Here is a 25623-nt window from a genome sequence, read left to right as displayed (position 1 = left end):
GCTGCCATTTTCAAAACCACGTGTCTCGCTGCTTACTGATTGGCAAGTATAGGGCGGGCCACAGAAAAATACCCCACCACCAAAAGAACTGTCCTAAAGAACATCTGTATTTGTTGCCCATCGCAACCAATCACAGCGCAGCTTTCACTTGACCTCAGAGGTATACGTTCTTTTGGAGAGCTGTCAGCAGAGTGCCGCGCCGGCCTACTTTTTCGCGGCCCGTCATATATGTTTGCCATTCGTTTAATGAACTTTTTTGGTATTTTTTTCTCTTGTATCAACGTACAATAATGTACAGACTCTTGTTTATGACACAACGGATGTAGTGATACCTCGCACGACCGATCGGTACTATATTTCACAGCAGATGCATACTCTATCTTGCTAGCTGTATACTGGCTCAAGGCCCTTTTACACGGAACGACCTGTTGGGTACAGATGTCTGACCAGTCATCCCAGCGATGATCGTTCGGGTGCTTTTACACGGCAGTGATCATCGTTTAGTGAATGGAGGAAGAGCAGAATAGAGATTGTTGCGGCCGTCCACCTCCATGCACAGTAAACAGGCAGTCGCTCATAGATGATACTGCCTGTTTACACGGCCGATCCGTCCTTCAGTTTTACGCATGCAAAAACCGAAAGAGGAACATGAAGCGAATGAATTCTCATTCGTCATTCATAGGGGGCGGCATTTACACTGAGCGATAATCATTCAGATTCCCACCGGATGCAGAGGGGCCCTTGGTCCTCCATCCGGCACACAGTATAAGAGCCGCCGCGGTCTGTAACTAGACATGTGGCGCCCATTTGGCAGCAGCCGTTCCAAATCCCTTCCTCCGCCAGTCCCGACTTACATCGCTCAGAGATATAATGTGCCGTACATGACCAGCCAACTGCAGGTCAAAAGTCCAAATTATCACTGCGGCCAGTGATTGGCTGGGTACATGTCCGTGCCGCGGTGGGGGCAGGCGACACCGAATCAGGGTACGGAAAATATAGAACTTATGTTTTAACCATTAAACATGGAGATGAAGTCGCATCAGAAGCTTCTGTTAATAGATGAGCGATCTGTGGTTATTCAGAAACATTAGATGACCTGACTGACTAACGAAGAGGATGCTGAGTGCTGAGGTGAGTGGGGGATGGTAACAATCTGTTATGTATCACAGAGATCAGCAACACTTCACCTGTTCAATAACTGGCGAATGAATGCACGCTCCTCCGAACTGAGCATGCTCACTGGGAACTGTCTGGTGGCTGCAGCAGAGACTGTATGAGAACTGAGGTGCTGCTGGGAGCTATAGAAGGAGGTGCAACAGTCTGCAGATGAGCTGCTGCTGGAGAGGTGCAATAGTCTGCAGAGGAACTGCTGCTGGAGAGGTGCCACAGTCTGCAGAGGAGCTGCTGCTGGAGAGGTGCCACAGTCTGCAGAGGAGCTGCTGCTGGAGAGGTGCAACAGTCTGCAGAGGAGCTGCTGCTGGAGAGGTGCAATAGTCGGCGGATGAATGCACGCTCCTCTGAACTGAGCATGCTCACTGGGAACTGTCTGGTGGCTGCAGCAGAGACTGTATGAGAGCTGAGGTGCTGCTGGGAGCTATAGAAGGAGGTGCAATAGTCTGCGGAGGAGCTGCTGCTGGAGAGGTGCCACAGTCTGCGGAGGAGCTGCTGCTGGAGAGGTGCCACAGTCTGCAGAGGAGCTGCTGCTGGAGAGGTGCCACAGTCTGCAGAGGAGCTGCTGCTGGAGAGGTGCAACAGTCTGCAGAGGAGCTGCTGCTGGAGAGGTGCAATAGTCTGTGGAGGAGCTGCTGCTGGAGAGGTGCAATAGTCTGCAGAGGAGCTGCTGCTGGAGAGGTGCAATAGTCTGCGGAGAAGCTGCTGCTGGAGAGGTGCCACAGTCTGCAGAGGAGCCTGGACCCCTGAAAGTGATAGGGGCTTTTGTGGAGGCTAGAAAGAGTGCTGACCAAAGGATCCAGCCAAAGACTGCTTACAGCCGTGTTACCGCTACAACCTTTTGGAGACCTCAGGACTGCAACCAGGAGCAACAGGAATGGTGGATTGTACTCCTGACTGGAGGCAGCCTGGTTCAGTGGAAGTGGCGAATCCCATACAACACAACTGTAAGTGTGGCCGGCCTCCAACAAATAGGTGTGCACACAGCCAGAGACAAAGTAGTTAGTCAGGAGGCCTGCTGTGAATAGGGACAGAGACACATTGGCTGAGGTTTAAACGCGATGTCCAAGTGGACCGTGCTGTCAGTAATAGAGTGTTAACCCCTTAAAGGACTGACTATGATTTATATTTCTGTCTAACAAGATATATTTTTTAGAGCTTTACGTTTTTTCACGTTGCTGTTATTTCGTATTGCGCACAAAGTGTTATTGATCCCAGGATTTAGTTAGCTGTGGTCGGCGTCAGGTGAATCTACGGTAAAAGTACAACTGTTTGCCTATCATTATAACGTTACTCATTACTTTGTTCTTAAATACTGTATTGTTTTCTGACTGCATAATATCTGCCGTAAACAAGGTGTCACAATCTGCGGCTTGTGGCCGCACATCCGCATGCGCAATTTGTCTTGTCAATGAGCAAAATACGTGTGCGGAATTTTGACATGGAAAATCTCATTTCTGTGCATTCCGCATCCTGAAGTCACACGTCGCTCCTTCTTGGTTACCAAAACATTTCTGCTCTGAAATTCCACATGGCATTTTGCCCATTGAGGCTGGGGGTCACACAGGATGGAAATGCTGCGGACTTACCATGCAGACCCTCTGCACACAAATTCTGCAGGCGCTCTTAAAACTGAGAATAAGCAGCAAAGGAGACAAGATTCGCAAAAATCTTGGTCACATGCTGTCGACAGTCCGCTGCGGACAAGACACGTGAAAACTGACGCGGCGCAGAATTCAAATCCGCAACATGTTCACTTTGGCGCCGTTTCTGCTATAGATTCTCTTTTCTCTATGGGGAGAGATCTCCACAGCGGAGTACGGGCTGAAACGCCTCTTCTAAATCCGCACCGAACAGCGCAGGTTTTGAAGCAGCCTTTCTGCTGCGGAAATCTCGCTGCACTTTTCGTGCGGCCCCGCTGCAGACATTCCGCGTGTGACCCCAGCCTGGCAGGCAAATTCTGCATGTGGATCTGCGCAAAAATCCACGTTAAAAAGTCAGATTTTTGAGGTAGAATTCCCGTTGAGTTTTTCCACAGTGACGTCATCCACGTGTACCTACCTTTACTGTACTGAGGCACTATTACTTTGCAGAGGACGATGGGGAACACTAGTGCAGTTTGGGATACAAAAGCTAGCATTTTTGATTATGGGAAGGCACTGAGAGGGGGAAACCAATCAGAGGAGACGTCACCTATGATCACTGGAGGTACCTGCACTGTAATCACTATCACTGCATAGAGCTGGTATCTGACTATTACATGGGGACTACATTACTTAGAGCCTTGCCAGAGCAGAGCTGCTGTATCTGAGCCCGCAGTATTATAAAAGCCATATTAGCTGTCTATAAATGTGTGTGTACGCATATACAATTTTTTGGGGAGGGAAGGTACACCCCTGGCTGCCAGCGCTGCAAGTCATGCAGCGTAAAGTTCTCTGCAGAGTTCTTTAATGAACCATAAAGCAAACTTGTAACGAGGGCCCCAGGCTAAACTTTTGCACCCAGGCCCATCAGTCTTTAGTAGAGATGAGCGAGCACCAAAATGCTCGGGTGCTCGTTACTCGGGACGAAAATTTCGCGATGCTCGAGGGTTCGTTTCGAGTAACGAACCCCATTGAAGTCAATGGGCGACTCGAGCATTTTTGTATTTCGCCGATGCTCGCTAAGGTTTCCTTGTGTGAAAATCTGGGCAATTCAAGAAAGTGATGGGAACGACACAGCAACGGATAGGGCAGGCGAGGGGCTACATGTTGGCCTGCATCTCAAGTTCACAGGTCCCACTATTAAGCCACAATACCGGCAAGAGTGGGCCCCCCCCCCAACAATTTTTACTTCTGAAAAGCCATCATTAGCAATGCATACCTTAGCTAAGCACCACACTACCTCCAACAAAGCACAATCACTGCCTGCATGACACTCCGCTGCCACTTCTCCTGGGTTACATGCTGCCCAACCCCCCCTCCCCCCGCACGACCCAGTGTCCACAGCGCACACCAAATTGTCCCTGCGCAGCCTTCAGCTGCCCTCATGCCACACGCTGGCCTCATGCCACACCACCGTCATGTCTATTTATAAGTGCGTCTACCATGAGGAGGAACCGCAGGCACACACTGCAGAGGGTTGGCATGGCTAGGCAGCGACCCTCTTTAAAAGGGGCGGGGCGATAGCCCACAATGCTGTACAGAAGCAATGAGAAATCCAATCCTGTGCCACCGCCATCAGGAGCTGCACACGTGGGCATAGCAATGGGGAACCTATGTGCCACACACTATTCATTCTGTCAAGGTGTCTGCATGCCCCAGTCAGACCGCGTTTTTTTAATAAATAGTCACAGGCAGGTACAACTCCGCAATGGGAATTCCGTGTGCACCCACAGCATGGGTGGCTCCCTCGAACCCACCGGCGGTACATAAATATATCCTATTGCAGTGCCCAGCACAGCTGATGTAACGTCAGCTGTAATGCAGGTGGGCAAAAAATTAATTGGATTACACTGTAGGTGAGGGCCCCAAAACATTGGTGTACCAACAGTACTAATGTACCTCAGAAAAATTGCCCATGCCCAACCAAGAGGGCAAGTGAAACCCATTAATCGCTTTGGTTACTGTGGCTTAATTGGTAACTAGGCCTGGAGGCAGCCCAGTGAAAATAAAAATTGGTTGAGGTGAAAGTTTCAACGCTTTAATGAGCATTGAAACGTCTAAAAATTGTTTAGAAAAATTATATGAGTGAGCCTTGTGGGCCTAAGAAAAATTGCCCGTTCGGCGTGATTATGTGAGGTTTCAGGAGGAGGAGGAGGAATATTATACACAGATTGATGAAGCTAAAAGGTCCACGTTTTTGATGGTGATAGAGAACGATGCTTCCATCCGCGGGTGCAGCCTACGTATTGTTTAGGTATCGCTGCTGTCCGCTGGTGGAGAAGAGAAGTCTGGGGAAATCCAGGCTTTGTTCATCTTGATGAGTGTAAGCCTGTCGGCACTGTCGGTTGACAGGCGGGTACGCTTATCCATGATGATTCCCCCAGCCGCACTAAACACCCTCTCTGACAAGACGCTAGCCGCAGGACAAGCAAGCACCTCCAGGGCATACAGCGCGAGTTCAGGCCACGTGTCCAGCTTCAACACCCAGTAGTTGTAGGGGGCAGAGGCGTCACGGAGGACGGTCGTGCGATCGGCTACGTACTCCCTCACCATCCTTTTACAGTGCTCCCGCCGACTCAGCCTTGACAGGGGAGCGGTGACACAGTCTTGCTGGGGAGCCAGAAAGCTGTCAAAGGCCTTAGAGAATGTTCCCCTGCCTGCGCTGTACATGCTGCCTGATCTCTGCGCCTCCGCTGCTACCTGGCCCTCGGAACTGCGCCTTCTGCCACTAGCGCTGTCGGATGGGAATTTTACCATCAACTTGTCCGCCAGGGTCCTGTGGTATAGCATCACTCTCGAACCCCTTTCCTCTTCGGGAATCAGAGTGGAAAAGTTCTCCTTATACCGTGGGTCGAGCAGTGTGTACACCCAGTAATCCGTAGTGGCCAGAATGCGTGTAACGCGAGGGTCACGAGAAAGGCATCCTAACATGAAGTCCGCCATGTGTGCCAGAGTACCTGTACGCAACACATGGCTGTCCTCACTAGGAAGATCACTTTCAGGATCCTCCTCCTCCTCCTCAGGCCATACACGCTGAAAGGATGACAGGCAAGCAGCATGGGTACCCTCAGCAGTGGGCCAAGCTGTCTCTTCCCCCTCCTCCTCATCCTCCTCATGCTCCTCCTCCTCCTCCTCAACGTGCTGAGATATAGACAGGAGGGTGCTCTGACTATCCAGCGACATACTGTCTTCCCCCGGCTCTGTTTCCGAGCGCAAAGCGGCTGCCTTTATGCTTTGCAGGGAACTTCTCAAGAGGCATAGCAGAGGAATGGTGACGCTAATGATTGCAGCATCGCCGCTCACCATCTGGGTAGACTCCTCAAAGTTTCTAAGGACCTGGCAGATGTCTGCCAACCAGGCCCACTCTTCTGTAAAGAATTGAGGAGGCTGACTCCCACTGCGCCGCCCATGTTGGAGTTGGTATTCCACTATAGCTCTACGCTGCTCATAGAGCCTGGCCAACATGTGGAGCGTAGAGTTCCACCATGTGGGCACGTCGCACAGCAGTCGGTGCACGGGCAGATGAAACCAATGTTGCAGGGTGCGCAGGGTGGCAGCGTCCGTGTGGGACTTGCGGAAATGTGCGCAGAGCCGGCGCACCTTTCCGAGCAGGTCTGACAAGCGTAGGTAGCTTTTCAGAAAGCGCTGAACCACCAAATTAAAGACGTGGGCCAGGCATGGCACGTGCGTGAGGCTGCCGAGCTGCAGAGCCGCCACCAGGTTACAGCCGTTGTCACACACGACCATGCCCGGTTGGAGGCTCAGCGGCGCAAGCCAGCGGTCGGTCTGCTCTGTCAGACCCTGCAGCAGTTCGTGGGCCGTGTGCCTCTTATCTCCTAAGCTGAGTAGTTTCAGCACGGCCTGCTGACGCTTGCCCACTGCTGTGCTGCCATGCCGCACGACACTGACTGCTGCCGACATGCTGCTGCTGACACATCTTGATTGCGAGACAGAGGTTGCGGAGGAGGAGGAGGAGGAGGAGGAGGGTGGTTTAGTGGAGGAAGCATACACCGCCGCAGATACCACCACCGAGCTGGGGCCTGCAATTCTGGGGGTGGGTAGGACGTGAGCGGTCCCAGGCTCTGACTCTGTCCCAGCCTCCACTAAATTCACCCAATGTGCCGTCAGGGAGATGTAGTGGCCCTGCCCGCCTGTGCTTGTCCACGTGTCTGTTGTTAAGTGGACCTTGGCAGTAAGCGCATTGGTGAGGGCGCGTACAATGTTGCGGGAGACGTGGTCGTGCAGGGCTGGGACGGCACATCGGGAAAAGTAGTGGCGACTGGGAACTGAGTAGCGCGGGGCCGCCGCCGCCATCATACTTTTGAAAGCCTCTGTTTCCACAACCCTATACGGCAGCATCTCCAGGCTGATAAATTTGGCTATGTGCACGTTTAACGCTTGAGCGTGCGGGTGCGTGGCGGCGTACTTGTGCTTGCGCTCCAACACTTGCGCTAGCGACGGCTGGACGGTGCGCTGACAGACATTGGTGGATGGGGCCGAGGACAGCGGAGGTGAGGGTGTGGGTGCAGGCCAGGAGACGGTAGTGCCTGTATCCTGAGAGGGGGGTGGGATCTCAGTGGTAGGTTGGGGCACAGGGGGAGAGGCAGCGGTGCAAACCGGAGGCGGTGAACGGCCTTCGTCCCACCTTGTGGGGTGCTTGGCCATCATATGTCTGCGCATGCTGGTGGTGGTGAGGCTGGTGGTGGTGGCTCCCCGGCTGATCTTGGCGCGACACAGGTTGCACACCACTGTTCATCGGTCGTCTGCACTCTCAGTGAAAAACTGCCAGACCTTTGAGCACCTCGGCCTCTGCAGGGTGGCATGGCGCGAGGGGGCGCTTTGGGAAACAGTTGGTGGATTATTCGGTCTGGCCCTGCCTCTACCCCTGGGCACCGCACTGCCTCTTGCAACCTGCCCTGCTGCTGCCCTTGCCTCCCCCTCTGAAGACCTGTCCTCAGTAGGCGTAGCAAACCAGGTGGGGTCAGTCACCTCATCGTCCTGCTGCTCTTCCTCCGAATCCTCTGTGCGCTCCTCCCTTGGACTTACTGCCCTTACTACTACCTGAGTGATAGACAACTGTGTCTCATCGTCATCGTCCTCCTCACCCACTGAAAGGTCTTGAGACAGTTGCCGGAAGTCCCCAGCCTCATTCCCCGGACCCCGGGAACTTTCCAATGGTTGGGCATCGGTCACGACAAACTCCTCCAGTGGGAGAGGATTCGGAACCCTTGCTGCCCATTCTGGGCAGGGGCCCGAGAACAGTTCCTGGGAGTCTGCCTGCTCCTCAGAATGTGTCATTGTAATGGAGTGAGGAGGCTGGGAGGAAGGAGGAGCAGCAGCCAGAGGATTCAGAGTTGCAGCAGTGGACGGCGCAGAACTCTGGGAGGTCGATAGATTGCTGGATGCACTTTCTGCCATCCACGACAGGACCTGCTCACACTGCTCATTTTCTAATAAAGGTCTACCGCGTGGACCCATTAATTGTGAGATGAATGTGGGGACGCCAGAAACGTGCCTCTCTCCTAATCCCGCAGCAGTCGGCTGCGATACACCTGGATCAGGAGCTCGGCCTGTGCCCACACCCTGGCTTGGGCCTCCGCGTCCTCGCCCGCGTCCACGTCCACGTCCTCTAGGCCTACCCCTACCCCTCAGCATGGTGTATTACCAGTAGTGCAGAAACAGAACGCTGTAATTAAATGTGCCGCTTATTGGCCTGTGGTTGGAGGCTGACTTCACTTATGCAACGCACAGCAGAGCCAGGAAATACTTTTGCGCAAGCCTGCTGTAACACTTAGCTGGCTGCGTATGAATTAGGACAACTACCCCCAGCAGAGACCCAGTACACTGAGGACAGTCACAGGCAGCCCAAATAGATTTTTTTTCCCAGATGTTTTTGGAAAGGCCCACTGCCTATATTCAATAAATATGTCTTCTGTCCCTGCCTCACCACCACTACTGGCCCTGGACTATGTATAATTACTGCAGGGCGCAATGCTCTGCAGGGCCGATATACAAAAAAAAAAAAAAAAAGTGCAACACTGCAAAAAGCAGCCTCCACACTACTGCACATGGTTAGATGTGGCCCTAAGAAGGACCGTTGGGGTTCTTGAAGCCTAAAATAACTCCTAACGCTCTCCCTATAGCAGCTCCAGCAAGACAGCACTTTCCCTGATCTCTGTCAGAATGCATCTGTGGCGAGCCGTGGGAGGGGCCGATTTATATACTCGGGTGACACCTGATCTCGCCAGCCACTCACTGCAGGGGGGTGGTACAGGGCTTGAACGTTGCAGGGGGAAGTTGTAATGCCTTCCCTGTCTTTCTATTGGCCAGAAAAGCGCGCTAACGTCTCAGAGATGAAAGTGAAAGTAACTCGAACATCGCGTGGTGCTCGTTTCGAATAACGAGCATCTCGAACACGCTAATACTCGAACGAGTATCAAGCTCGGACGAGTACGTTCGCTCATCTCTAGTCTTTAGCTACACCCCTGCACGGGTTTATTACCAGGAGTTCAGACAAGACACAAACTAGCACCTTTGTGCAGTCAAAACCGATTTCTCAGGCACATGCTGATGGGCGAGTCGCCTTATATAGACCAGGACCTGTCAGGATTGGTTGGGGACTGGAAAGCTTGAGTAGGTGCGTGATAACACTCTACGGGAATGAGAACTGACAGGAGATGCGGTGGCTGCCGCAGACAACACGGAGGACGCAGCGGGGGACGGCCACGCCTGGTGGTAGGAGGAGGTAGGGGCGGTGCTGGTTATGGCCAACGCCCAAAAAGAGTAAAGAATAACATTTTAACAGGTGTAGAGATTCCCTTACTGTAGATATCCAGAATATAGGTGACACCTTATATCACAAGGTGATTCCCAAGTGTGTCTGTCGCCTTCCTTCATCATAAAACCAGCAAGTAAGTCATAAACCTTAACGCCCAAGGTCAGCGCAGAGATAAGCGGCCCGAGGAGGCTTGGTAATCCAACTGCTCCCATCATGGATTATGACACAATTTCCTCCTCTTTGTATCTTTATCCAGCGGCATCTCTGTTGGAGTAATCCATTCATTTGGGTGATACTCAAGGGGAATCGAAGACTCATCAAGCAAGAATGCCCAACGGTCTGTACGGCGCATCGGAGAAGAACGCAACACAGGGCAATCGAATGTGGGTCCAAAGCCCTTCTCAAAGAAAGAGCTCATTCATCAAACTGCAACCCAGAAGTCTGTGATAGACCCTCACAGGTGGACAACGCCCAACATTACTCTTCTGTAAGAACCAGTCATTATACGGCTCATGCACACTTCATTTTTTTAACATGAATGTCAATGGGACTTTCTAATGCTAAACACTAGAGATGAGCGAACGTACTCGTTTAGGGCGATTTCGCAATCGCGCACAGCTTTTTTCAAGTAACTGACTACTCGAACGAAAATATTCGGGGGGGCGGGGGGTAGCTGTGGGGAACAACGGGGAGCTCTCTCTCCCCCCCCCCCACTCCCACCTGCAACCCCCCGCTCAACTCCCAGCAGCCTTTGTGGGAGCCCAAAGGCTGCGGTCTCACGGGTCAGAAATCCTGCGGAAATCTCGCGGAATGTCTGCAGCGGGAGCTACACGGAAATTCAGCGAGATTTCCGCCACTTAAAGTCCCGTGGGTTTTGGCGCGGGTTTTCAAGCGGCTTATTCCGCTGCGGACAGCTCTTTCCCATAGAGAGAAGAATTGGCCGCAGCGGAAACAATGATAAAACTGACATGCCGCGGCTTTGAATTCCGCACGGCATGTCGATTTCAGCGCGGATCGGCCGCAGTGTGTGGATGACATTTTTGCAAATCTCGTCCAGTTTGCTGCTTTATCCCAGGATAAAAATTGTTGGCGGAATATACATGCAGAAAGCCCGTACGGAAATACCGCTGCAATTCCGCCCCGTGGGAACCCAGCCTAAGAAGTGTGATAATATATAACATGACGCGCGCATACATTCTCATCAGATAACAATCACCAAAATCCGGATATAATGACTGTATTTGTGCTCCAGGAAACATTCCTACCCGTCCCGCTTCCCAAGGACACGATGTGTCCACAAGCCTCACATGAAGACTCATTAAGCCATTAAATAACAAGTGTAACGCAGCCATCTTAATGCTTTCACAGCCCAATATTGGTCCGGTCTTACATGAGCGTATTGTGATTGCGCGGCGCAACATGTGATGCCGACAATCAATTAATTACTAATTGGCTACTCACACCTGCAATTCATTATTATGTAATATACATGCAAAAATAAATAGCGGCACGACCTCACATGGCACAGTTTACATGTGCATAGGTGCCAAGGTGGACTATGGGGATTGGCATCATGCTCGTACGAGGGCCGCAGGTAAACACAGTGATGTGCGCCCGGCCTCAGAAGCATGAAGGAGTACAACACATAGTAATATGAGGATGAGGAACGTATCATAGAAGGGCATGCATCCTCATCTTGTAGCATCGGTTCACGGGATTCATGTACTTAGTTGCTGGTTACTAAGAGTAACACATTTCTAAGACTTGTCACTGAAAACGTTCATTTATGGACTAATTGTTGGTTTTTTTTAAGTGACATCTGGCTGGAAGAAGGGAAGTAGTGTTGAGCGAACCAAACCAGCTGAAACCTGTTTCAGATCTCACTTTGCTATAAGGTCAGTTTGCAGGAAACCCGAACGTTGGGCGGTTTGTCCTGGATGAACCCATGTGGTGGTGGGGCTGTGGCTCAACGAAATGGTGCAGATTTGCTGTAGATTTTTCCGTTGCTCAACATTCACAACAACTCTGCCACGTATGAGCTTACCTCTCCACAAACAGTTATACATATTCAAAAAGGCAACCTTCAAATTGTGGTGGGCTTAGATACAGAGGCTCAACTTTGATGATGATGATGATTTATGCGTTCAATGATCGACGACCTTCGGTCACCTTGTGGATCAGCATACACCGTGCTTCCCTGTCTTTGGCCGCTTCCTTCAGATTTTCCACAGTCATGTTCATGTCACCCTTGATTATGCCTATCCACCATGTTCTTCGGCGTCTTCTTCTTCTGGACCTGCAGACAGTGCCGAGCATTAATGTTGTTTCCAGGGAATTGGCTCATATGACCAAAGTATGAAAGCGTTTGGTGATTTTGCTTTCTAGTGATACTTTTCGTCGGGCACGGTCTAGGATCGCCTTATTTCTAACCATCTCGGTCCATGGTACACGCAGCATACGCCGCCAGCACGGCAGCTCAAAGGCTTCCATCCTTCTTCTGCCTACTTTCTTGAGTGTCCAGCTTCCGCATGCAGATGTAGTTATTGGAAAAATGATTGCATTAATTATATCTTCGCCATTCCTTGCATTGCTCTACGGCCAAGGCTGATTCCTCGTTTGATTCAGGCCCCGATTCGCCGCTGTAATCGATCTTGAATCCCAGGAATGTGAAATCTTGGACTGATTCAATTTCTTCATTGAGATACAGTCCCTTGTGTTCGCTTTCTTCTTTGATTCTTTGAATTAGGTATTCAAGTTCCTTTGGAGTTGTGTCGTCAGCAGATCGAAGATTGTTTATTTCTTCCACCAATTTTCACTCCAATTGGGGATTCATCCAGATTGCATCGCCTTATCATCATTTCGGCATACAAGTTAAACAGGGCTGGGGATAGAATGCAGCCTTGTCGGGCGCCTTTCCTGACTTCAAACCAGTCAGTGTTACCAAAGGCAGTCTTGACTGCGGCTTCTTGGTTCTTATAAAGTGATCTTATCAATTCTTCCAGATGCTCTGATATTCCAATTTTTTTTTAGGTATTTCCACAGCTTATCATGTTCAACAAGGTCAAAAGTTTTGCTGTAGTCGATGAAGCACTGGTATATGTCCTTTTGGTGTTCACATGTCTCTGGTTCCACACCCTCTGCGGATCCCAGCTTGAACATCAGGGAATTCCGCTTCAGTGAAGGAGGCCATATGTTTTTGAACTATCTTTAGCAGAATTTTGCTTGCATGTGTTATAAGAGCGATTGCCCAAACTTTTTGTACTTAGGCTCAACTTTAGTATAACTTTAAATAATAGCTATCATTTAATGCACTGAAATACACTCTCTACATAGTAACGGTGCGTTCGCACATAGCGGAAATTGATGGAAAATGCAAAGCAAATCCACATCAAAAACTATGTCAAAATTCCTACAATTGTAGCGGATTTTGGTGCAGATCCATAGCTGATTTCAACTAAAATGGTGTGGATTTTGACCCGGTCTTTTGTGTGGAACTCATGTGGATTTTGGTACGGATTTTCCACGGCCGAAAATCCACAACAGTTTCCACTTAATGTGGATCACAGGTGATGTTGTCTCTGATTGGAGTTGCCTATATTCGATTTTCTACTCTCTGGGTCGAGATTCACCTGGAACCAGCCAGACCCACTGTGAGGTGAGTGGCTATGATGGTGCTCACAGTGGCTATGCTGCTTTCCCTCACTAGCGGAAGGCGGTGCAAAGTTGGAAAAAAATCTAATAATTTCGATTTTGGGTGCTACCTACGGAGTCGGGAAGGGTAAGATGTTAATTGTGAGTTTGTGACTATTAGGCCTGCTTCCCAGACTTACCTGCCTCCTGTTATTTCTGGCAGACGTAGGTGTCGTCCGGTTTCCATGGTAACCTGCACTGCTGCACATTTCTTTCCAGTAATGCAGGGGTTACTCCTTTCAATGTTTCAGTTCAGCTGCAAGGCATTAGCAATTACCTTCCTATTTAGCTGAGCTGGGAGCTCAGTCTCATTGCCTTAGTGCTGGTGTATATTACTTCAGTCATTCAGTCTGGTTCCTATTTCCACTATACCCCTTGCTCTACGTCCTGTAGTTCTCCTGCGTGCATTTTTCCTAGTGCCTTCCTGTCTTTGTATTGTCTTCATCTCTGTGGTGATTCTCTACTGTTTGCATTTTATTGTACTCTGCGGTGTTTCTGGTTTTCAGATCTTTTCTGTGCCCTGTCAGGGATAGATGGCCTAGCTGGTAAGTTAGCACAGTGGGCCCACACCCACCAGCCATATCAGTGATGCCAGTCTGTGTTGGACAAAATAATGAAGATGAGAAAAATAAAATAAAATTCTTCTCTTCCCTGAAATGTAGTGTGGTACCTCAGTGCAGATGTTCATTGATGGGAAGGGACTCCAGGAGGCAGAATAAACAGTGCAAAACATGAAACCAATTATTTTTCAGCTTCTTCAATACAATCAGAATTAATTTACTTTGAGGTAGACTTTACTTAGGCAATTCAGTTACATTGATTCTTACAAGTGCAGGCATTAAGCGCAGGTATCCTATCTGAACACCGATGGGCTCCCCAACAGTAAATAAGCACGGGAATCCTTTTTGTCCTCTATGCTTTACCCTACTGCTTTTCTCTGTAGTTACTTAAATTCTTTCAAGTATCAAGCTTCCTTTCTACCGCATTACAGTTACTTTAGGTTCTGGCCAATTCTCTTGTCTTTGATTATTTTCCTCTAGGCTGCTGGAACTCCTATGTTAACTTTTGATCCTTTTACTTTTCTCTGTAGATATTACGTAACTTTGGGGTACTCACACTTTCTGTCCACCTTCCCACTGCATTGTCTCTCAGCTCTTGCTTCTTCTTGCTAGCACTCCATCCTCCTTCTTTTCTGGTCTGAGCTGAACTCTCATGTAGAACGGTTAGAACTCCTTAGACTGTCTCTGCTTACTCTCCACACACTGCTGCAACGTCTAATCAACTTTTCAGTGCCCCCATAATAATTAGGTATTCGCTGTGGCCCCACTTAGTAACCTCTTCAGTAACCCCACTTAATAATATGACCCCCTCTGTGACCCCACTTAGTAATAAGTCCTCCAATGTTACCCAATTAGTAACATCATCTTCAGTGTCCCTAATTAGTACTAGGGCCCTCTCTGTAGACCAAAAGAGTATTGGAAGAGTAGCCATGGTAGACAGCCTGGCCACACTGCCACTAAACTTCCGGATTCTTGGAGAGTAAGGGGTTAAATTCATTTCTACACACAGTCTTCCCTCTCTGCTGCACATCATCACTCCTCTCCCTGGAACTCAGTGTACTTGGAAGGGAGAGGAGTGATGAGGAGCGTCTGTGAGAGTATTAAGGAGTTTAACCCCTTCCCCTTCCTGCAGCTGGAGGCTTAGCAGTGTAGATTACAATAGAGGTCACCGGGACTACCCCTGGAGCCTCAGGCATGGGGCAGTCACCCCAATTATAATCCATCATTGATAATCACCTTTATGTAGCACATGCATATTACACAGCGCTGTACATTTTCTGTCCCCATTGGGGGTCATAATCTATATTCACCTATTAGTGTTTATGGCAGGAATCCCACACAAACTCCATGCAGATGTTATCCTTGCTCAAATTTGAACCTAGGATCCCAGTGATGCAAGGCAACAATGCTAACCACTGAGCCACCAATGAAATGACACACAACACGGGTGTCTTATTATCGGCAGAGGAGAAACCCTTTTCTTTCCTATTCTGCCACAAACTATCCTTATAATGTACAATGAATTCTGCGACGATCTTTGCAGACGCTTCGCGCTCGTTTTTCACCCTTATTAAATTAAGGAAGGCGAGCGGCGGGGTCTAATTCATCTCCTGAGTAATAAATGCAATTCCATCTTCAATTCTTGATGAGAAGGAACCTCGGAATAAGGATTCTTGGAGGAGGAAGCGGTTAGATTAGCATTCACATATTTCCCTCTTCTTCCATTCAATGCAACTTCAACCTGACTGACAGCCCAATGTGTTGGGAACTACAAGTCCCAGCATAGATGACAGTATTTTATATCAACATATAATACAATTCAAACTTATAAACCGCTTGTAAAGAAACATTTTACTGATTAAACCTACAGAAGATGTAAGAATTGTGATGCTTTTCTTTTCTTCTCCATTAATATCCTAAGGCCGAATACACACGGCACATCCGGGTTCTGGCTCCGGAATCCGGCCCTGACCGCGGCGGGTGACCCTGCGTACCTGTCATCTTCTTCGCCAGGGTCCGCACGGACCTGTCTTCTTCTGGCTTTTCTTGCCATCGGACCTGCAGAGTACAGATTTTTTTTTTTAAACTTCTGCTTTTCCCGTGGAATTCACGGCCTGTATGCAATGTCAATGGCGGACGGGCTGCGGTTCGGACAGCTTTCATTGACTTCAATGGAAGCCGCCCGTGCAGTACAATGGATCATGCCGCGATTTTTCATTTGCAAGAATTGGTTTCCGCTCGTGTGCAGGTAGAATCATTTTTCCATAACATGCCATGGAGTGTTGCGGCGGAATCCAGAGGCGGATTCTGAACAAAAATCCGGCCATGTGCATTAGGCCTAAATGAAGATTAATGACTGATGCTTGTTCTTAAAGGGGAAGTGTCACCAGAAATTTATCTATTGTATAAATCAAGTTTTCATGTAAAGCAAAAAAAAAATCCTGAAAACCTGCAGTTCTCACACTGACCACTACGCCTAATGATAGTCTGACACTTTCTGTTCTGTAGTGGAAAATTCTCCTCAGCTGTCATCTTATTATCCTCACAGGCAGGATTACACTGAGAGGTGACTATATAGATAACATATGATCCACCAGTCACAATAGGTGATTCCACAGCTCACCTCCTCCCCTCCCTGCACACTGACCACTAGGCCTAATAATAGTCTGACATTTCCTGTTCTGTAGAAGAAGCTTCTCAGCCATCATCTCTATATATAGAGAACACAGTATTCACCATTCACAATGGGTGATGTCACAGCTCACCTCCTCCCCCTCTGTGCACAGATAAAAGAACACGACCACAACACTTTCCCTCAGAAGCCAATGACCCCCCCTGTCAATTGTGCCCATCCCCCTGGAGGCTGCTGTAAAGCATATCTCTGAATCCTGCTAAGTGCAGCTCCGACAAGGTGGCCGCCCCCGCAGTCATATACAGACAGTAGGATACATATCTACAATCAGAAAATAATAAGATGAGAAAAAATCAAATGTGATTTTAATCTGTCAAAAATAGAGTCGATATATTCCCTTTAAAGACACTGTAGTCCTGCAATGAGCTCCCACAATGCACTCTGGGCACCACAGTAGGAAACGCCAAAAATGTTAGATTTAAATGTGAAATTAGAAGAAAACTTCATGGAAAATGTGCATAAAATGTTACAGCAAAGCAAGTAAAGACCTTAAATTGTTAAATCTTATAAAATAGCTGATCTTAAAGGGCTTGTCCATTTTGGTCCAGTGGTTGTATGTATGTATGTGTATGTATATATAATATATATATATTGCAGTTCTGGACTGCATTTAGTAGGAACTGAGTTGCAATACCAGACAGAACCTACAGACAAATGTGGCGCTGTTACTGGGAAGACATGAATAGCCTATAGAAGTCCATGTGTCTGCCTTCAGGTGTTGAGGAGAGGCAACAAAAAAAACTAATGACAGCCAAAGGGGCAGAGCACCCCAGTGAGCGCTTCTGTTGCTTCCTTTCAGCGGGCAGTGGGGTCTCAGCCCCCAGACCCCCAGTAATCAAAACTTTTGACATGCCGTTCTGATATGTTAAAAGGGTTTTAAAAGTGCAGTTACTTTCAAAATATCTAATAATAAGTATTTTACTTGTTCTACAAAGTTCACAAGACTCCAGTAGGACAACATCTTCACTATTGTTTAGCTCGGGCCCGGACCTGACCACAGACCCAGGTAAAGCAGACCTTTAGTACAAGTAGTTGAATATTGCTGATTGATAATTAATGAGCCCTTTATTACCCCCATCTAGTAGTGCTTTGCTCCTCCTTCGGCCTTCAAAACCGCAGCATTTCATCATGACATAGACTCCATTCGGTGATGAAATGGTTCTGCAGGAATATCGGCCCCTGCGGACGGGAAGCTTCTTGTAGTTGCCGCAGATTAGATGGCGGTGCTGACATGTGCTGACCAGCTGACAGGAAGGGGTCAGCGATTCATGCTGCTTGTGCCAATCTGGATCCATCTGACCAGGAGATGCTTTTCTGCTGCTCAGTGATACAAGTTTTGCGCTCTTTTGCCCGATGGAGTCTCATCTTTCTCTTTCTCTTAGACACAATGGCGCTGGAACTGGTTGGCTGCTCTTATAGCCCATCCGTGCGGAGGAACAGCGAGTTGTATGTTTGCACATCTTAGTTGGAGCACCAGGATCGTCGTATTCGTCAGCTCTTAACTATGTAGCGCCTGTTAGAACGATTCCTGACATCCTCCTCCGACCCCTTTCAGTGACAAATTGTTTCCGTCCATAGGACCCCGTTTCGCTGGATGTTTTCCATGATCACGCCATTCTCTGTATACTCTCCACACCATTGCAAAAAAAAAAAAACCTGTGCAGTTGACAGTGAGACCCCGGCTAGTGTAGCACTGATGACCGGCCTCGTTGGAAGTCGCCCTGATCGCTGGATTTTCCCATTTAATGTGGATTCACACTGAAACTAATCTGCAGAAAACTTGTCACATGACTTTATGCTGCACTCCAGGCTCAGAGTTATCATTTCCCTTCAGGGAAGTGACAATCGTGAGAGGGTCGGGGGCTCTAATAAAGGGGCGGTTCACTATATGTGTCTAATCTTACTGAATGTAAGACAAAAAGGGCAGATGGAAGGGAGTAATAACTGTACGACTGCGGAATCAGACTACACAGGGCTAGTTTGTGGTCTTTAACCACTGGTGGTCTTAGCTATATGTCAGTTGCACAGGTAGGGGGGGCACCAAGCGGCTGTAGGCTGGGAGGCGATCTCCATCCGCCCTGCCAGATAATCTTCCTCCAATCAGCAGTGTCTTGTAGAGGTACATGAATCATCCTTCTCCTGGCTCTGTCTCCTCCCCTTTGATGTTTCGGGGTGCCACGGTTAGCCCATCATTGCCCCTACAACACAAGCATTTAGTTCTCCTACTATATTTATGTTATGAGCTTGGTTCTGGCACAGTAGTTATGTAGTAAGCTTGATTCCGGTGCTGTATTTATGTAGTGAGATTGGTTCTGTATTTACATTATGAGCTTCGTTCAGGTATAATATCTATGTACTGAGCTTGGATCTAATGCTTTAATTATGCATTGAGCTTGATTCTGATGCTTTATTTATGTACTGAGCTTGGTTCTGGCATCATATTCACTTTGTTCTGCTGTGGGCATGCTACTATCTTGCTGTTTTGGGCACAAACAGAACACAATCAGACTGCATATTAATGCAATATATATAATCTCTTTCTTATGGTGGGGAGGGGAGCCACAAAAAACTCAGGGTGCCATCTAACCTGACGCCAGCACTGCCTAGAACCATGGAGATACATAGCTTTGCATAGGAGTTGTATACAATAACATAATGGTGCCTCCTAATTACAAATTTTCTCCAATTTCATTTATTGTGCATGTAATAAAGTTCCCTTCAGAGTGCAGCCTATCCTGCTAGACATATTCTGACACGACCTCACATGACTGATACTTACGTTGGATCGAGTCCCAAGAAACTCTGGGCAGAGATATCCTTTAATAACCAATTAATGAAGGAGAAATACCTTCCCCATTCAATAAATACACTTAGTCCTTTCATTCACCAGTCCTGGGACAGATCGGTTGTTCTTGATTGCAGCCGGTTCTGTGGTTTACAAAATATCTTCTTTCAGTTTTGTGTAAATATATTTATAGTCTAAGATGGAAAGAGACAAGACCGGAGCCAGAGCCGAGGTCGGCCGTGCAGTAGCAGGTGGAGCGGCATTTAGTTTTTCACTGGGAATGGACTCAGGGGCGTAACTATAGGGCATGCAGGGGATGCAGTTGCACCCGGGCCAAGCACCCTTAGGGGGCCCATAAGGCCTCTCTTCTCCATGTAGGGAGCCCTGTACTATGAATAAAGCATTACAGTTTGGGGGCCCTGTTACAGGTTTTGCATTGGGGCCCCGAATCTTTAAGTTACGACTCTGGGTATGGGTACAGAAGGAGGGAGGGGGGGCCCAGCTGAACTTTTGCACCTGGGCCCCTGAGCCTTTAGTTACACCCATGAATGGACTTTTTCACATACACAAAGTTCATTCTAACTGCAACAGACTCAGGAACTCCATATGCTCGCAACCACCTTCCCCTTGTTGGCATCTTGTATATGGAAGGGATTCACTGAAGGTCATACTGGGGCCAATATAGGACAGGTACTTTTGTATCTTGTCTTCATGAGGCAGGAGGTCCAGCTCAGGAGGGCACGTCTGCGGCAGCCAATCAGACGCTGAGAGCGTGTCCTTTAGCTCAGCAATGCCAAAGCATGTCTCTACCCATTATTCTGGTGGAGACAAGATACAACAGTGCCTATAGGACATGGGGATGTAAGGGGCCAGGGAAGGGGGGAGGGTGCAGTTAACATTTTCCGCCTGGCATTTCTTCTGTTTTGCACTGTTTTGTAAGTTTTTTTTATACTTAGTTTGTTTGTGGTGCTGTCCACTTTAAGGTGGAGAAGCTGTGATTCTGGCGAGAACCACAATGATGTTGCGCCATCTTATTAGTAGAGCCTTCAGCAGAGTTAGACGTTTGTGGACGATTCCCCTCCAGAGGAAGATTAGTTCTGACTGCAGCAACTCCGGTCCCTCTAGGGGTAATTAGTGTTTTTTTCCCTAAATAACGCAATGCCCACCAGCAGCTAAGAACTGAGCATCTCATCGGACAGACAGAGACCTGCCTACAACATTTCTTTATTTCATTTTGTGGGGCCACAAGTGGGGGGATATTATTACTGATGGGGTCACACTCTGGATCTAACTGCTGGTGGGGAGGCAAAAAAGGGTAAGCCTAATTACTCTGGGGCCAGAAAAAAAGCTAAGCCTAACTACAGTGTGGGAAGGGGCCGGAGGGCAACCTAACTATCGTGAGGGCAAAAAAGGTGAACCTAACTACCATGGGGGGCAAAGACAGGCAGCCTAACTACTGTGGGAGCCACAAAGGGGACATTATTACTTTGTGTAGGGCATAGCGTGGGAACTGTAACTGTGTGGGGGGCATTGGAGGTACCAGCAGAATGGGGAAAGTATGTAGAAATGAGTTGTGGCAGGAAGAAATCTCCATAACGATCCAGGCCAAAGAGAAGAAAATAAGATTTTTTATGTCTGGGGGCACAGTGTATTCTATTTCTTTTGGCACAATGTACATTATAATTTATCTTTGAGGCACAGTGAACAGTCCTATTATCAAGTAACACCTTGTAATGCTATTATAATGATAATAGTAATAATAATATTTTTTTATTTAGCACCAACATATTCCGCATATTCAGAGGAGCCCAAACATCGCAGAGGCAAGAACTAGTTGGAAGAAGTCATGAAGGTCTGGAGCTGTTAGAGAAGAAAAGGAAGGAGTCCAGATGACATCACCTGTAAGTCACTCCTTGTCATTGTCTCTGAGTCACATTGCATTTACACATAAGGTCCATGCATTCCAGTTTGATGTACTACACCTCTCAGCATGTCCTGACCTTTGTTAAGGTCACACCGGGAGTTGTAGTTTCAGCTGGTGAAAACTTCTATAACACATGATGGGTTGTCAGTAATGCTTTGGTGGACAAAGAATATCAAAGCATTCTTGGCAATCCAAGTATACAACACAACTTGACCGCATCGTCTTTCTCTCGCATTCTTGCTCTTCCTCTTTTTGTTCGCTCATTCTCTTGCTCATCTTGTTCTCACCCCATTTCTCCTGCTCCAGGTTATTCATGTCCTCAAGGTTAGTCACATCCTCAGAGGTCATGCCCATCACTCTGTGCAAGGCTCTGCCAGGTTGACTACTCTGTGCTAGCCATCTGTGGTGCAACTTGTTTATATCAATTCACTCACCTCAGAGACCCCTGAAGAAGCTGTTAATAAAATTACAGTGATTCCAAAAGTATGAAAGTGATGCCAAGGGGTTTATTGTCAAATGCTGACCACGAAGCTATGAAGGCCCGGATTAGAGGAGCCTTAATCCCTTCGCCTGTCCGCAGCTATGGCTGAGGTCGCCCGCCGGTGGCTCGGCTCCATCTCTCCCTATTTCCAGCTGCCCTAGCTGAGTCTTCGTTGCCACCACCGGGCTCAGCACCTCCCATGGGCCATGCCCACCTGATGCCGGTGCAGGAGCGCCACCTCCTCCATCACCCACCACCGGCTCTAGGGAACCTCCAGAAGGCTCAGATACTCAACAATTCCTATGAGGTCCAGGGGAGTTTATTAGTCATCTATTAAGTGCGGCTGTTCGGAGATGTAATGATGGCCGACATTGGAAATGTTTGCTTGTCTCCAGAGGTGAAGCGCGCGTTGCTTAGGGAAGGGGGTCATTTTCTTTGAGTTCTGTGGTATGGATTTAATAATTGGGATAAAGAGAAGGCGGATGGGTCATCTTGCTGTTCCAGGATGCCACAACTCTGATATGTGGAGTCGTACGGGAGCGGCTTTCTTATAAATGCCTACTTGCTAAGGAGAAGCACTGCAAAAGCGTGCGCTGCCTCTGTTATGGGGGAAATGTTTCTGTGTCTGATATGGAGGTACCAGGACTTTTACTATTGTGGGGGCTCTATGACAGTGTGACTGATACTATTATGGGGACCCTATTCCTGTCACTAATATGAGGGCACCAGGCCACCCACTGTTATGGAGGCCCTGTGAGTATCATGGTTATGGGACAGTAATAATAATCTTTATTTATATAGCGTCAACATATTCCGCAGCGCTTACAAAAACAGGGGGGGGATACAGAAAGACAAAAGCACAAAAAATACAAAAACCCTGGTTACATGTAGTAATCAGCTGACAGAGACAGTAGGGGTGCGGGGCTCCAACGAGCTTATATACTACAGATAATGTGGTGATACAGAAGGTAAGGGGGCTGGAGATGTGCACTGTATGGCGAGGTGGAGAGTGAGGGATGCTATACACATAACAATGGTCAGACTTAAGCTGTGTGGTGGCTGAATCGGTATGACTGCGGGGGGGGGGGGGGGGGGATTGATAGCGGCTAGCAGGGATTGCAGTCAGTAGGTTAGGGAACATGTTAGCAGGCGGAGTACAGAGGAAATGTGGTATGCCTCTCTTAGGAGGTGCATTTTTAGAGCACGCCCAAAGTTTTGTGAGTCCTGGATTGCCCGGATAGTTTGGGTAGCGCATTCCAGAGGACTGGTGCTGCTCTGGAGAAGTCTTGGAGGCAGGAATGAGAGGTTTGAATTAAAGGGGCACTCAGTCTGATTTCATTAGCGGAGCGGAGATCACAGGCTGAGTGGTAGATTGAGATTAGGGAGGCAATATAGGGGGGCGCTGCACTGTGGAGGGCTTTGTGGATGAACGTAGCGAGTTTAAATTGAATTCTGTATTTAACAGGCAGCCAGTGCAGTGACGGGCACCGGGCAGAGGCGTCCGAGTAGCGGCTGGACAGAAAGATGAGCCTGGCTGCCGCATTCAGGATGGATTGGAGAGGGTAGAGTCTGGTGCAGGGGAGGCCGATCAGCAGCAAGTTGCAATAATCGAGCCGAGAGTGGATGAGGGCAACAGTAAGCGTTTTCAGCGTGTCCACAGTGAGAAAAGGGCAGATTCTTGCGATGTTCTTGAGGTGCAGCTGACATGTTCGGGCCAGAGATTGGATATAGGGGGTAAAGGAGAGATCAGAATGGCATATAACCACAAGGCAGCGGGCATGCTGGGAGTTATGGTGCCACACACTGAGATGGAGATGTCAGGATGAGGGCGGAAACAGGAGAAGGTCAGTTTTTAAGAGGTTCAGTTTTAGGTACAGAGAGGACATAGTGTTAGAGACAGTGGACAGAGAGTCGGTGGCGTTCTGAAGGAAAGGTGCAGAGATGTCACAGGATAGTACTGGAAACCAAATCTCCTGATGGTCTGTCCAGTGGGGGCTCTGTAGATGAAGAAGAGGAGTGGGCCGAGGACCGAGCCCTGGGGGACCCCAACAGCAAGGGGACGAGTAGGGAAGGTAGAGCCAGCAAAAGAGACACTGAATGATTGGTCAGAAAGGTACAAGGAGAACCAGGAGAGGGCGGTGTCCTTTAGGCCAATGGAGCGAAGCATGCTGAGGAGGAGTTTGTGGTCAACAGTGTCAAATGCTGCAAAGAAGGTCGAGGAGGATCAGTAGGGAGTAGTCTCCCCTCAATTTGGCTGTCAGAAGGTCGTTTGACACCTTTGTAAGGGCGGTTTCTGTCGAGTGTAAGGGGCGGAGGCCGGACTGTAGGGGGTCGAGAAGAGAGTTTTCTGATAGATAGCTTATAAGGTGGGAGTAGACCAGGTGTTTTAATAGTTTGGAGATGAAGGGGAGATTAGAGATGGGTCAGCAGTTGTCAGCATCAGTCAAGTCAAGAGTCGGTTTCTTTAGCAATGGGGATATGATGGCATGTTTGAATGAAGAGGGGAAGATGCCAGAGGTCAGAGAGAGGTTGAATATAGTGGTGAGGTGGAAGATGGAAGATGACCACTGGGGAGAGGGACTGGGGAGGTGTGAGGGGAAAGGGACCGGAGGAGGTGTGAGGAGAGAGGGTCGCTAGCGCAATTGGTGGGGCAAGAAGCGGAAAGCAATCTGAAGACTTCTTCCTCTGTCGTTGGTCTGAGTACAGACAGTGAGCAGGAGCTAGATGCAGTAGTGATGAGACTAGGGTCGGGGTAGTCTGGGATTGGGAGATTATTTCCTGCCAGATGTCGTCGATTTTCTTTTTGAAGTAAGCAGCTAGTTCTTTGGCACTGAGATCCATCACTGGGGGCTGCGGTTTAGGGCTGAGAAGGGAGTGAAAAGTATCAAAGAGCCGTTTAGGGTTGTGAGATAGTGAGGAGATGAGAGAGGTGAAGTAGACTTGTTGGGTATGGTGGAGGGCGAGGTTGTAGGTTCTGAGCATGAATTTGTAATGGAGAAAGTCTGCGGAGATTTGTGACTTTCTCCAAATTCATTCAGCACTTCTAGAGCACCACTAGCGCGTTTGAGGCATGAGTGGCTTGGTTCACGGGGGTTGCCGCTTCATCCAGGGCATGTTTGAGAGCGGTGTTGTAGTGTGCAGCCGCCAGGTTGGGACAGGAGAGGAGAGAGACAGGGGACAGAGAGGACTGTAGGGATTCAGCAAAGTACTCCTGAAAGTACAGTAGGTAGGAGAGGCTGGGGAGATACTAGGAAGCTTGACAGATAAAGAGAGGAGGTTATGATCTGAGAGCGGGAGAGGGGAGTTAGTGAAGTGGGAAGCAGAGCAGAGACGGAGGAAGATCAGATCCAGAGTATTGCCATCAATGTGAGTGGGAGAGGCTGTGAGTTGTGAGAGGCCAAGGGAGGAGGTGAGCGAAAGAAGCTGAGAGGCAGATGGGGAGTTGGGGTCATTAGTGGGGATGTTAAAATCACCTAAGATGAGGGTTGGGATTTCGCAGGATAGGAAGTCGGGGAGCCAGAAACAGGCAAGGAGCACCTAGGGGCGGTAGATGACTGCTACTTGCATGGACAGTGGACGGAAAAGTCATAGGTCATGTACCTCAAACGCTGGAAAAGTGAGTGAGGGTACGAGGGTGATGACCTGATAGGTACATTTCAGGGAGAGAAGAGCTCCTATTCCTTAAAAACGCCTGTCTTGGGGTATGGGAGAACTGCAGGCCGTTATAAGACAGTGCAGCAGGGTAGGCAGTGTCAGACTGCTGTATCCACGTTTCTGTGAGAGCTAGCAGGTTTAGTGATTAACAGTAAAAAAGTTGTGGATGGTGGGGAGTTTATTACATGCTGACTGGCAGTTCTAGAGCGCACATTTAAAGGAGTCAGCGGAGGGTATGCATGGGCC

General features: G+C 48.7%; 1 long non-coding RNA gene across 1 annotated transcript in view; it reads right to left on the bottom strand.

The window, feature by feature from the left end:
• LOC136625091 (uncharacterized) overlaps positions 1-25623 on the bottom strand; it is a 47044-nt gene that overhangs the window by 6051 nt on the left and 15370 nt on the right. Inside the window, exon 2 of the long non-coding RNA XR_010792504.1 lies at positions 15710-15899. This is a non-coding gene — a long non-coding RNA (uncharacterized lncRNA). The remainder of the gene's footprint in view (positions 1-15709; positions 15900-25623) is intronic.

The sequence above is a fragment of the Eleutherodactylus coqui genome, chromosome 4, assembly GCF_035609145.1.
Source record: "Eleutherodactylus coqui strain aEleCoq1 chromosome 4, aEleCoq1.hap1, whole genome shotgun sequence".
NCBI lineage: Eukaryota > Metazoa > Chordata > Amphibia > Anura > Eleutherodactylidae > Eleutherodactylus > Eleutherodactylus coqui.
This window is presented reverse-complemented; position numbering and strand designations above follow the sequence as displayed.